Consider the following 13,292-nt stretch of genomic DNA (forward strand, 5'->3'; position numbering starts at 1 on the left):
ACATAAATTACAACACAAAAGCCCATGCAGCTATTTATTGGGTGGGAAATATACTAGATGGAAAAAAAATGGAGTGAGTGTAAGTTATATATTTGTGTGCAAGAATTTAAGTTGTGCAAAATATGCTATTCCATCATCAAAACTCACAGCATTTATAGATCGGTAAACCACCTTTGAACATTCTTCAGATATCTGGCTTAGCAAAAACTTGAAAATGCACTTAGTCATGTATTTTTGTGCCAGATAGTAAAGCCTATGAATACTTCACAAGGCAAATTTAATCTTCATTTTTCTATGTCATCTATGTCAGCCCCCATCCACGCTGAATTTTTAGAAAATATTACCATTTCTGAATCATATGTTTATTCTAAGAGGAAAGGTTATAGGCTCTCAAGCCTATACAGGGCTATAAAGTTTGGGAGCCCATTCACACAACTGAGCAAACTTTTCTATGTTTAGAGTTTTTGTAGTCATTACCCCCAGTTCTCTAATGGAATGTTAATCCCACTATTGCTATGTGAGTCATAACACCACAATAATATTTAAATCTACTGCTCCATCACAGCTAACCAGGATGTTAGGTTGTTTAGGATCATTTCTCTAGTTATTAGACAGTTGAATGGGGTTAAAGGTAGAACCAAAAACAAAACCAGTTACGGTTGAGTTGATTCTGACTCATGGCTACCCCCTGTGTGTCAGGGTAGAATTGTGCTCCGTAGGGTTTGCATGGCTGTAACCCTTTGAAAACAGATCACCAGGCGTTTCTTCCAAGGTGTCTCTTGGTAAGTTCTAACTGTCAACCTTTTTGGTTAGCAGCCAAGTGCATAACCAATTTGTTACTGCAATAACACGGACTGGAGCAGCCTGCCACAATAGCCAATTCTGAGACAGGGTGAGATGAGTAGCAAGAGTTTTATTATATAACGTTACATAGGAGACAGAGGGGAATAGATTCCTCCAAAAACCTGTCTCCCCCACTGGAGACTGGCTGAAGGCTTTATAGGGATGGGATTATGGGTCTTAGAAGGTTGTGTTAGTTCCCCCTTGAGGTGGTCACGTCCCAGATAAGTTAATCTTTTCTTGGGGGTTATCTGGCGACATCCTGGTTTTCTTGTCCCAAGATGGGTGTTTTGTTTTCCACTCTTCAAGAAGCAACATCAGTTAATCTTAAACTTTTTATAAAGACTGGAAGAGGAGGGAAAAACAAGATCATGAGACAATGCGGGGGTCAGCAATGGGGAGTAACAATAGTGAGCCAGACCTATGCAGCCTCTTCTAATCCCCCTTTTATTGGAAGTTTCTCAATCTTGGGAAACAGGGCATCGCTTCTTTTCTGACTATTTCCTGCCAGTTAGGGGCATCGGCTGGGGTGAGAAACCTCCCAATATCGACTAGGGGCCATAGACAGGGGGTGAATTAGAGTAAAAATTCGCTGCATCTTGGTGAATTAGATGACATGCGTCCCCAGAGCTTGAAAAAGGGGCATCCCGACTTACCAAGGTAAAAATTTTTCTACCTTAAGAGTATTCGTAGTTCCTTTTGTTAATATTCTCATAAAACAGGGAACACAAAAACAAACTAGAATAATCACTATGTATCCTCTTCCAATTTGGGCTACCAGGAACCTAAAATAAAACATTTCCCTAATTTTCCAGTATGGTCTTGGCAAATACACTTTTCAAAACTCTCTTCCCACCTTGCTAGTGACAACAAGCTGTCCTTATACAGAAGAATGATATGAATAATTCACAATGAAAGCCAAGTTACTAAAGGATCTTTGTGTGTTCTCAAATCCTGACTTTTTGTACTATTTTTGTCCCTTATGTTTCAGAAGGTAGAACTGAAAAAGAGGCTTAACATTCCCTTGGGCAAAAGGGTTGGGGAGAAGAAAGCATTTAAATTATCTTATAATGAGTAAAACTCCTTGGTGTATAAAGCTAAACTTTAAGTTACTAATTCAAAGATTTTGTATTTAATGTATGATTTCAGAATACACTCCAATTTAGTGTTTAGGGCATTAGGAAAACTCAGAAGCACAGCTTGAATGCATTCTAATTATAAAATTAAAAGATTGTATATTGAACTACTTAGTACACCGCATACATACTTTCAAACAATAAGTGTTTCCAAGTAACCACTAGTCTGATGAAATTCAGATATATGATAGTTGATGTTATTTGTTGTTAGGTGTCATCAAGTTAGTTCCAACTTATAGCGACCCCAAGTATAACAGAACAAAACACTGCCAAGTCCTGTGCCATCCTCACAATCATTGCTATGTTTGAGCCCATTGTTGCAGCCACTGTGCCAATCCACCTTGTTGAGGGTCTTCCTCTTTTTTACTGATCCTCTACCTTACCAAGCATGATACCTTTCTCCAGGGACTGGTCCCTCCTGATAACATGTCCAAAGTACACGAGATGAAGTCTTGACATCTTCCCCTCTAAGGAGCATTTAGCTGTACTTCTTCTAACACAGATATGATAGGTTATGTTAAATGTGAGTAAAATGTGATTTTCTTATCTGAGAAACAACATGCAGAACAACAGAATACCAAATATTTGTTTACAAAGATCAACATTATAGTAAATCTCAGCAATCTTTTGAGGGCTTACGAAGCAAATAACACATGGCTCAGTCGTAAAACAAATAGTTCATACTGGCAAAATTTTTAAAGGACAAAAAATTTCCTCTAGGTAACATTAACTTTTTCTGTTACTGTACAATGTAAGTGAAAGTCCTCCATTACTGCCACACAATTAACCAGCAAAAACCTTGATGCTCTTGTCAGAACCTGAAAGAGGTTTCTCATTAACTAGAAGAAACATGGAGATTGAACTTATTCTATCAGTTGTTCCTAACTTGGAATTGTTATACACATATAAATGTCAAATTTATCTATTAAGTGGGTAAATTATGTACATCTTCTCAGTAGCAAAACTTAAGCCAGTAATAAGTTTTCTGATGATTTTGGCCCTCAACTATTTCCATCAATCCAAGTATAGAAGAATGCGTAAATGAACTAATGGTAAACGAAGGAAATGAACAGTCTAATACATATGCAGAGATAGGAAAACTATTAGAAATTGTAGACCTCTTTCCACTGATTTTAAGGATTAATAAACAACTATGTATACAAACAATTCCGAAGTTTCTTCTTTTGCTCAAAAACCTTTTAGTCTTATATTTATCTGAATAAATTTAGAAATTGATTATGAGGCATCCCAAAAGAGTAACTGCAAACAGTTTTGCTGAAAGTCAATTCTGGCATCATGACATAGTATAAAAACATTTTATTCTTTTCAATACAGGTTCTAGTTTCATGATAGGTCTCATAATAGAATTATTATACCCACTTCATATCACTTTTTGAAATATATACAATTTTTTTTATTTATCTTTCACTTTACAACTTCCATTTCAAGATGAAATATTATTTTTAAAAATGACCCAGTAAATAGGCCTAGCAGCTTAGTGGCTCTTTCAAGAATCTCCCTGAAATGACATGTGTTGATATGATTTTGATAACCTTCTCACCCACTTCCTGGGCCAAGATTTTTAAACACCTCCCAAGACCTCAATTCATACCAAACTAAGACGTAAAAAAGGGTCTTTGTTAAGACGAAAAAAAAAGAAAAAGCAACATAAATTCTATTGCATGAACAAAATAAAAGCAGTCTTAATAAAGGTAATAGATGACATTAACAGCATAAAAATTTTATTTGTATTTGTATATTGTTTCAAGTGTGGTTGGATAATTTTTCTTCACACTCACCCCATTCCTCAACCCCCAATGAGAGACCTAAAGGACCTAAAGGTCTTTCTTGTTCTGCGTTTTTGATGGGAAAATCAGTTAAAAGTTATTAATGGAGAGCTTGAACCAGGGTTGAGAGGATGAAGTGGGACCTTAGGGGAAGAGGAGGAATGTAAAATAAAGTAAAAAAAAAACAAAAAAAAAAACAACTTGGGAAACCATTGTAAATGTGTAAATAAAAGGAAAAAGGTGAACTGCAGAGAAAGAAGGCGCCCTGATGCCACAGCATAGACTGATGGAACTGATGAGTGTCCTGAGGAAAAACATTGAACACAAACAAAAGAAACATACAAGCAAAGGAGAAAATAAATCTTTTCTGTACCATCCCCTAGATCCATTGTATGTACTTCATCATCTAAAGTTGTGTTTTTCTTTTAAGTGCCCTGCTACTTTTACATGTCTTAAGCCATGAAAGACTACAAACAGAAAAATACAAGAATAAAAGGAACTTGGTATCATGGTTGGAAAATACGAAGCGACAGCCCTAAGAAATAAGAACAGAAAATGATTTCTGGAAGATGTGAAGCATATGGGGCCAGGTTGCTAGCAGTACCCAACACAGCTAAGAAATCCCCAATCATATGAAGAGGTGACAACATCATAAGAAAGTGTGTTTTCCATCAGAATCCACAAGTAATTTTACCACCAGAGCACTAGAAAGCAAAGGGAAAGAGACTTTCACTTGTGAGCCAGCTAGTGCACAGAATATCAGAGCCATCTACCCCTTTGCCTTCGTGGATATGAGCCGCTGAACTGGTAGAGTGGGTCTGGGACCAGAGTAGCAAGACAGCGATTCAGGAAACACATGGGCACCATGGGGAACAGTAAGGAACCACCTCAAGAGGACACAGTCGTCAGGAACAGAATTGCATTCACCACAAACACTGTAAAAAAACACAATTCTCATTTGGACTGAGGAATAAAACTTAATCTTGTTAATTTTGCTTAACTTAATGCTAGTTTTAAAATAAGAACAATTGAGTCTCACCAAACTGTAACCAGAAGCTTCCAGGTCTGCTCAGCGCCGCTAGAAAGACGGGAAGCGGTGAAAGCGGAAGAAGTTTTATTTACTCCACCAAGTAAAAGAGCCCACTGGGAATTGTGTCGCCAAGGTGGCTCCCTGAACAATGGCCCAAGGGGTTTATAGGGGTAGAGTAAAATTGGATCTGGGGTCTTCACGGACGCCCCAAGGTGGAGTCAGGCTGCTGATTGGTTTGGCCCATAAAGACGTTCCTGGGGGGGGGGTCTGATCTTCTGCACCTGCTCAGTCTAAGGCGGGGGCTACAAAGATGGCGTTTTGCCCACATCACGGTAGGGGGTGTGTTTTTCGGCCTTTGACGTCAATAGGGCATCCAAGGGACACGGTTGTCGGTATTGTGCATGTCAGGTGGGCAAAACCTGGTTCCAGATCAGTTTCGACTGGTCTTGAGACCCTAGTCTCTTGTTTTTCTTAAATGAGCCAGAACCGGAAGTATTACCTAAATAAGGAGATACCTTAAAGACAGGGGATTAGTTCCTACATTACCTAATACGGAGATAGTTTACACGCAAGAAGTTAATTCTCATATCACATAGGATGGCTGGCACCATCCCTTGCTTATTCAAGATGGCAGGTATGCTACCGGCCTGAAAATGGCTGAAGAAACATCAACAGGACATAAGAACAGCATCAAGAAAGACGAATTCTCCCTAATTAAACAGTGTTTACGAAGAAAACATTTAAAAATTAAAATAAACATAATCAATATCCAAAGGAATATTTGAGAGTTAACACATTGGGCACATCTTTTAGAAAATATAGGTTGCTGTGAACACAGGAGAGTTCTTGAAAAAAAATGTCAAAGCAAAATTAAATAAAACATATTTGAAGATCATAATTAATATGGCTGGGGATAAAATTGGGAATTAGAAATATAAGGCGTGGGATTGTTCCATAACACATGCAAAATGGCAAAAAGCACCTATGTGAAGAAATGCAAGCGACATGGATAATAGATGCAAAAATTCTACCTGCTCAAAATAAGAGAAGAGGGGAAGGAATTAACACAGAAATTGAAAAGAAAACTTGTATAATCAATCCTGCCTGCAGTAATTTTCCCAGGTATCTGTCAGATGAGTAATGTCTGGTAAATTTATTTATCCTCTACTAAGGAGCCCTGGAGAGCCCTGGTGGTGCAGTGGTTAAGAACTTGGCTGCTAACCAAAAGGTCAAGAGCTTGAATCCACCAGTGGCACCTTGGAAACCCTATGGGGCAGTTCTACTCTGTCCTATAGGATTGCTATGAATCAGAATTAACTGAAGGCAATGGGTTTGGGTTTTTTTTTGGTTAAGGAGCCCTGGTGGCACAGTGGTTAAAAGCTCGGCTCCTAACCGAAAGTTTGAATCCACCAGCTGCCTGTGGAAGAAAGAAGTGACAGTCAGCTTCCATAGTTTACAGCCTTAGAAACTCTATGGGGAAGTTCTACTCTGTTCTATAGGGTGGCTAGGGATAGGCTCAATCAAAAGGTATGACTTTTCTGGTACATGCCAGCCATTATTCTAGACAGTTTATGTACATGATCACATATGATTTTCACAACATATTATATGTATGGATTATACTTAAACGTGAAAAAAGCCAAAATCCTCACAACTGGACCAGTAAGCAACATTATGATAAACAGAGAAAATATTGAAGTTGTCAAGTATTTTGTTTTACTTGGATTTACAATCAACACCCATGGAAGCAGCAGTCAAGAAATCAAACAATTCATTGCATTGGGCAAATCTGCTACAAAAGACCTCTTTAAAGTGTTTAAAAACAAGGATGTCACCTTGAAGAGAACAGTGTGCCTAACCCAAGCCATGGTGTTTTCAGTCACCTCATATACGTGCAAATGCTGGATGATGAATAAGGAAGATGGAAGAACTGATGTCTTTGAATTGTGGTGTTGGTGAAGAATATCGAATATACTGTGGACTGCCAAAAGAATGAACAAATCTGTCTTGGAAGAAGTATAACCGGAATCCTCCTTAGAAGTAAGGATGGCGAGAATACGTCTCACATACTTTGGACATGTTATCAGGAGGGACCAGTCCCTGGAGAAGGACGTCATGCTTGGTAAAGCAGGTCAGCAAAGAAGAGGAAGACTCTCAACAAGAGGATTGACACAGTGGCTACAACAATGGGCTCAAGCACAACAACGATTGTGAGGATGTAGCAAGACCGGGCAGTGTTTCGTTCTGTTTTCCATAGGGTGGCTGTAAGTCCGAATCTAGTGGAGGGCATCTAACAACTACACAACAATTCATCATTTTGCAGGTGAAGATTCAGGTTAGTAGAAAGGTGAATTATTCAATTCTCAGGGAACAGATTGAGCCATCATCACACTACCCCTCAGAATCCTAAAATATTCAGGGATTCTGATCTTTATTTATTTTTTAAACCTGATCAGGAATAAGTGCTGGAGTGCTGGATGCCAACAACTGTCAGATGCTCAAATAAGCATGACATATTGTAGGGAAGTATAGTACTTTAATATGTAACAAATTTTCAAAAAAAAAAAAAAGAGAATCCAAGCTCATGAAACACAAATGGAACACACAACATACATTTTCAGAATGAACTTCTCCCCACTGACTGTTGGCTTAATAGTACCTTGATATCTACTGTAGTTACATTTTGCCAAAACTGGAAATCATAATGAATCACGCAAGTAAGACAGCATCTATTCTCTTGCTAATAACTGTATAACTTCCACTTACTGTCAGTAGTAATTTTGAAGTCATACACTCTCCAAGAAAAATCTTTGTTTTACAAGTTTTTATTCAGCACTCAATGTGATTTTGGGGTTGACAATAGCAATTTTTCTATTCTTTACATTTTTTTTTTGACAGTTATATCTTTTAGTTGGTTTGGTGGCAGAAGTTAAACTAGAGTGACAGAATGAATATTTTATATATCAAAAGTGTCTTAACCATATAATTTTTTTTTTTTTTTACTTTAGTGCTCTCTTAACACCTCCTTGACTTTTATTATTCTGTTATTAAAATACAAAGGGATACCTTTGGGATTGTTTGACTTTTTTTTTTTTTCAGACGAAAGAGTCTCAAGTTAAAAGTTAGATCATAAAGACCTAATATTTCTATTAGTGAATATGTTTATTTTTTTCATAGATTTCCAATCATTTTTAACTCATTTACAAAATAGTGGAGGCCCAAACCAAAAGAAAAAAAAAGTGAGTATTGCTTCCTTATTGTTTCCTTATCTATCAGAATATCAGAACTAATTTTAAATAAAGAATGTTATTTTTTCAGAAAATCTCTTGGAAGCTGGAGGGGAAAAAAAATCCAAAAATATGAAGAAGATCTGAATTTTCCTCAAAAGACTTGTTGGCTAAATCAAGGTGCCTCCTGGATTATGTGAACTAGTTTGCCCCTTTGTTCTAACTGACAGTGGCATTACATCATTTCCCCACTTACAGAGTGACAGCATATACTCTGTTCAGATGGGACTGGAGACTTTAAAGAGGAATACAGTGAAACTAACATTTTTGGGAGACCTGTACAAGATAGAGTGGTGAACATTTTATATTTTTTTATGTGACATAATACAACATCTTGAAAGAGATTAATTTATAATTCTTCATTTACAGATGAAAAACCAAAGATACAGAGAGAAACCAAAGGACATGACTGGTTAGTGGTAGAACATGCTGACTCTAAAGCTCAGGCACATCCTAACCCACTCAAATGTTCTTGAGGTTTTCATGTGATCATTAAAAACTATGCCAGAAAATTTCTTTTGGCGGAAAAAATTAAAAGAAATAAATAGATGAAACCATTTGCCCCCATTTTCTAAATTCAGTGAGTCTGTCCTGTCCAATCAGCATCTGTCAATCAGCCCAGCTTGAGCCTGTGCTTAACAGGCCATAAGTGCAGGAGCAGCATAAAGAGAACAAGTGAGAAAACAGTTATTGACAGTCTTAATAAGCTCTAATGAATTGAATTCTGTAGCAAACCCAATTATACCTGGCTGACCAGAACCCTGGAAACAACAGAATGAAGTCCAGTGGTGAGCAGAGTTTGATTGTCAAGATTCCCAGCCAACCAAGTTAATCATGTGTTGAAAACTCCTTTGTCTTATATCGCATAATAAAGACACTACCATTACCTCCTCACACATATTAAAAGCCAATTCCATGAAAAAAGACATAACGAAGACTTGATTGGTAAAAATAACATGCTATTTTTTCTTAATCAAATATTTCTGAGCAAATGTAACCCTCATGCCCAGTTCTAAGGAAAAGGCTTATAAATAGTGAAAGAGCATTTTCCCATCTTTCTCATCTCCCGTTTTGTTGCCTCAATTCCATAAAACTTGATAAATCAATTTTTTTAATTATTAGCATAGTGGTTAAAGAAAATAGTTGCCTAATTAAATCAAAGCCTATTCCAAATTGATTTAGCAGTAGTACTAGTAGTAATAGTAGTGTTAGTTTTATTATTTTCTTTAACATTACAGATAGAGTAAAAATTCTATGTTACAAATTCCAAAGTTAATGTATGCTAAATAAACATGATAACCACAGTCTCCTCAAACTTGCTTCTGCTGTTCTTTGATGGCGTTTGTTCTTAGTCTCAAAACACTGAAGAAAGTCATTCATTTCTGTCTTCCATACAGGCTTAGAACATTTCATGTCAATTAAGTTTTTATATTTTAAACTAAAATTTAGTAATATACTTATAGTGAATCCTTAGTGGTCTTGGTCAAATACAAACCTAACAGTAATTGAATTTTGATGCACTACTAGTGTTAAAATTACATATTTAATAGCAGAAAGTAGTGAAGCCACCAGGAAGTGCTGTGACATGCTTAGGTGTACACAGCTGATATAAAAGACAAAATCAATGTTCCAGTCTCCTATCCCCAGTTCAGTTCCTTTCTAGTACTCCACATTCAAAAGGAGATTCCTTATTTTGGTCTGCTAGATTTATATTTTCTTTAAACGGTTAAAAGACAAACAGCAGAATTTATTGCTTCCTCATGTTGCTACCATTGTGTTTTGTAGAATATAATCACTTGCTTCTAGATCTGTCTTTTTTATTCAGGTTTGAAATCTGCCATTCATTTGTTCAACAGTGATCAATATAATGCTTGGTACAGGTATATGTTTAATAAATCTTTCTTCTATAAATTAATATGTACCCTATATCCCATTGCCATTGAGTCAATTCCTCCTACTCATAACAACCCTATAGGACAGATTGGAACTGCCCCATAGTGTATCCAAGGCTATAATCTTTACGGAAGCAGACTGCCACAACCTTTGCACATCAGTCTTTCAGTTAGTAGCCATGCTCTTAACCACTGCACAATCATGTCTCTTTGTGCTGTATATAGATGTGTATATATTTATATAAACCCCAAACTGTGGAAACTGCAGGAGAATAGAGGACATAGCATTTTAATTTTTTTTCATAGCAAAAGCATAGAGTCTGATATTTAATACACTCTCACATATTTGTTGAAGGAAAAAACAAATGAATAATTAAATTAATATATGATATTCGTTATCTATAAGTGAACAAAAATATTTCACAAAATTACATTGTGAGAAAAACATGACTTGACCTGATAGTGTCATATCTATATATTGTCCACACTTTATTCTGAGACATTTTTTCTTTTTTCTCTTGGAACTCATTTACAAAACAAGTTTCAAATATAATGAAATAGTATTCTAATGGCTTTCTTAAAATGTTCAAAATATAGAACTTTTTAATCCATTCAAGGATTCCACAAAGAATTGAAAGTTGTTCAGGAGTAGGTTTTGTACTATGATAAAATACAAACTAGTAGAGCTGTGCACGTGATCATATGAGTTCATTTTAGAGGAAGAAATTTCCTGAGCCTGGCAAATCTTTTCATCAGATCAGTTCTGTGCAACCTTTTGCTTTGTTGTAGCAAATGGACCTTTCGCCATGAGTTATTCAGAATCTCGAAGACACTAATAGAACCAAGCCTTGGCCAAATCTCAGAACTCTTCATGACCTAATGAGGCTTGGCATCTTTCTTGGGAAAAGCTTACTTGATTCATAATGAGTGCTTGGACCCAAAGTAAAGTAAAATCATGGGCTGTAAGTTGTAGATTACTCAAAAAAAAGAAGAGGAAAAATATTTTCTCCCAAAGGAACTTTGTGAGGAGTGAATTCTTTCTGAACTAGTGTGAATAACTAACCGCAAACTTTGTATTACTCTCTTGTGCACTGTGAATAATAACCACTGAGCGGCTTTTCAATTCCCAGGAATATAGGCACTGACTCTTCAGCATACATCAAAACACAAGCTGAGCTAAAGGGGAAAAAAAAAAAAGGCAGAATGTAAAAAAAGCAGGGAGAATGCAATCATTGCTGAGAAAAGAGAGTGAAAAAAATAAAGGCTAACTCTGGACACCAAATATTTCTTTAAATGTATCCCCAATATTTCTTTATGCAAAGTTTGCTCTTAACTAAAATAGTTGACAGCCTGGATCATATTTTTGAAGATTATTGATGATCGTATTATGTGGAGAATATTGGAAAGCATTGTTCTAGGATTAGTAAGCGTTGCAAAAATTCCAAAATTCCTAAATTATTTTACATGCTTGCTTTCACTACAACATTACACCAATTGAATATGAGAAACAATCAGAAATTAATAAGTGAGGCTAAGAAAGAATTTTGTAAAGTTTTTTTCTTTTTTTTTTTTTTTGCTAGTTGCTGTGGAGTCAATTCCAACTCGTGGAGATCCTAAGTGTTGCAGAGTAGAACTGTTCTCCTTAGGGTTTTCAATGCATTGATCGTTCAAAAGCAGATTGCCAGGCCTGTCTTCCAAGGCACCTCTGGGTGTGTTCAAGTCATCAACCTTATGGCTAATACTGAGCGCTTGACCATTTGCACAACCCAGGGAATTCTTGTTTTGTTTTGTTTCTACTTACCCGATATGCCCATTCCAGATTCAAAAATTGTATATGAAGTATTAACCTCTGGATTAGGCAGTGACATACTAAATAGAGTTGACAGGATTCTTTTAATTTGGACTTTATTGAGACAAAAAACAGGCTATGTATAGCAAAAACTAAAGTATATCTACATATCTACTTAAAAAGCAAACATTTCACTTTGAGGACTAAAGTACACCTAATCTAAGCCATGGCATTTTCGTGGCCTCATACGCATGGAAAGACTAGATAGTGAATAAGGAAAACCAAAGAAGAGTTGATGTGTTTGACTTATGGTGTCGGTGAAGAATACTGAATATACAATGGACTTCCAGAAGAACAAATAAATCTGTTTCGGAAAAAGTACAGCCAGAATGCGCCTTAGAAGGGAGGATGGTGAGACTTCACCTCATGTACTTTGGACATGTTATCAGGAGGGACCAGTCTCTGTGGAAGGACATCATGCTTGGTAAAGTAGGTCAGTGACAGAGAGGAAGACCCTCAATGTCATGAACTGACACAGTGGCTGCAACAATGTGTCAAGCATAACAATTGTGAGGATGGCACAGGACCCAACAGTGTTTCATTTTGTTGTACATAGGGTTGCTATGAGTTGGAAGCTACTCAATGAGAGCTTATAACAACACACATCTACATTTCTACATATGTACATATCTATCCACCACTCATCTGTCAGTTTGTTATACTATGTCAAATACCAGCAGGGTCATCAATGGTGGACAGGTTTCAAAGTAGCTTCTAGACTAAGACATACTAGGAAGAAGGACTTGACGGTCTACTTCTGAAAAAATTGGCCAGTGAAACCTTATGGATAGCAGCAGAACACTATATGATATAGTGCCAGAAGATGAGCCCCTCAGGTTGGGAGACATTCAAAAGACAACTGAGAAAGAGCTGCCTTCTCAAAGTAGAGTTGAACTAAATGATGTGGATAGTGTCAAGCTTTGGTACCTTCTTTTGCTGATGTGGCACAACTAAAAACGAGAAGTATGAATCTAGAAAAATTGGAAGTCATCGAAAATGAAAAGGATTGCATAAAGATCAATATCCTAGACATTAGTGAGTGGAAATAGACTGGTATTGGCCATTTTGAAACTGAAAATCATATGGTCTGCTATGACGGAAATGAAAAATTGAAGAGAAATAGCATCACATTCATTTTCAAAAAGAACATTTCAAGATCTATCCAGAAGAACAATGCTGTCAATGATAGGATATCACAGGCCTACAAGGAAGATCAGTTAATATGAATATTATTCAAATTTACACACCAACCGCTAAGGCCAAAGATGAAGAAACTGAAAATTTTACCAACTTCCACAGTCAGAACTTGATCAAACATGCAATTAGGATGCACTGATAGTTATTGGTGATGGGAAAGTGAAAGTTGGAAACAAAGAAGAAGGATTAGCAGTGGGGAAAGTATGGCCTTGGTAATAGAAACGGTGCCAGAGATCGAATGACAGTATTTTGTAAGACCAAAGACTGCTTCGCA

This window comes from Trichechus manatus, unplaced genomic scaffold, assembly GCF_000243295.1.
Source record: "Trichechus manatus latirostris isolate Lorelei unplaced genomic scaffold, TriManLat1.0 scaffold00135, whole genome shotgun sequence".
NCBI lineage: Eukaryota > Metazoa > Chordata > Mammalia > Sirenia > Trichechidae > Trichechus > Trichechus manatus.